Raw genomic sequence first — 1,768 nt, forward strand, 5'->3', positions numbered from 1 at the left:
AATTCTAATCCTAACCCTAACGCTCACACTCAGCCTCACCCTAAACCTAACCCTAACCACAAAACTCACCCTCACCCACACGCTCACCCAAACCCTAACCCTAAACCTAACACCAACACCCTCACCCTAAACCTCACCCTAACCCTAACCCTCTACTTAACCCACACACTAATCCTAACCCTAACACTAACCCTAACCCTCACCCTCACCTTAACTCTGAGCCTGAGCCTTACCCTCACCCTCACCCTAATCATTAACCTAACCCTAACCCTAACACTAACCCTAAACCTCACACACACCCAAACCCTAACCCTAACCATAACCCTCCCTTCAAACTCACCCTCAACCTCAGCCTAACCCTAAACCTAACCCTAATCCTAACCCTAACCCTAACTCTCACCCTCACCCTAAACATAACCTTAATCCTAATCCGCCCCCTCCCTTTCCCCCTCTCTCACCCCCTCACCCTAATCCTAACAATAACCCTAACCCTAACCCTAACCCTCACCCTTACCCTAACCCTAAATCTAACCCTAACCCTCACCCTCACCCTCAGCCTAACCCTAAACCTAATCCTAAACTTAACCCTAACCCTAAACCTCACCTTAAACCTAATGCTAACCCTAACCCTCACCCTCACCCTAGCCCTCACCCTAACCCTAACCCTAACCATAACCCTAAACCTAACAGTCACCCTCACCCTAAAACTCACCCTAAAACTTACCTTCACCCTAACCCTGACCCTAACCCTCAACCTCACCCTAACCGTCACCCTAACCCTTACCCTCACCCTAACCCTAACAGTAACCCTAATCCTAACCCTAACCCTCAAACTAACCCTAAACCTCACCCTAAACATAACCCTACCCCTTACCCTAAGCCTAACCCTAATCCTAATCCTAAGCCTCACTCTCACCCTCACCCTTATAATAACCCTAAACCTAATCCTCCCCACTCCTCCCCCTACCCCTCACACTAACACTAACAATAACCCTAACCCTAAACCTAACACTAACGATAACCCTAACCCTAAACATCATCCTCAACCTAACCCTCACCCTAACCGTTACCATCACCCTAACACTCACCCTAACCCTAACCCTATCACCCTAAAACTCACCCTCACCATAACCCTAACCCTCACCCTCACCCTAACCTCACCCTAAGCAGAACCCTACCCCTCACCCTAAACCTCATCCTAACCCTAACCCTAACCCTCATCCTCACCCTAACCCTAATCATAACCCTGACCCTAACCCTAAACCTAACACTAACGATAACCCTAACCCTAAACATCATCCTCAACCTAACCCTCACCCTAACCGTTACCATCACCCTAACCCTCACCCTAACCCTAACCCTATCACCCTAAAACTCACCCTCACCATAACCCTAACCCTCACCCTCACCCTAACCTCACCCTAAGCAGAACCCTACCCCTCACCCTAAACCTCATCCTAATCCTAACCCTAACCCTCATCCTCACCCTAACCCTAACCATAACCCTAACCCTCAACCTAACCCAAACCCTAACCCTCACCCTCAACCTCATCCTCAGTCTAACCCTAACCCTAACCTTAATCTGAACCCTAACCCTAAGACCACCCTCACCGTAACTCTAACCCTAACCCAACCCTAACACTCACCCTAAATCTAACCCTCACCCAGACCTAAGCCTCACCCTCACCCTCACCCTAACCCGAACCCTAACCCTAAACCTCACCCTAAACCTAACCCTCACCCAAACCCTAACATTAACCCTCACTCT

Source organism: Dipodomys spectabilis, unplaced genomic scaffold (genome assembly GCF_019054845.1).
Source record: "Dipodomys spectabilis isolate Male_0828 unplaced genomic scaffold, ASM1905484v1 ptg000129l, whole genome shotgun sequence".
Lineage (NCBI taxonomy): Eukaryota > Metazoa > Chordata > Mammalia > Rodentia > Heteromyidae > Dipodomys > Dipodomys spectabilis.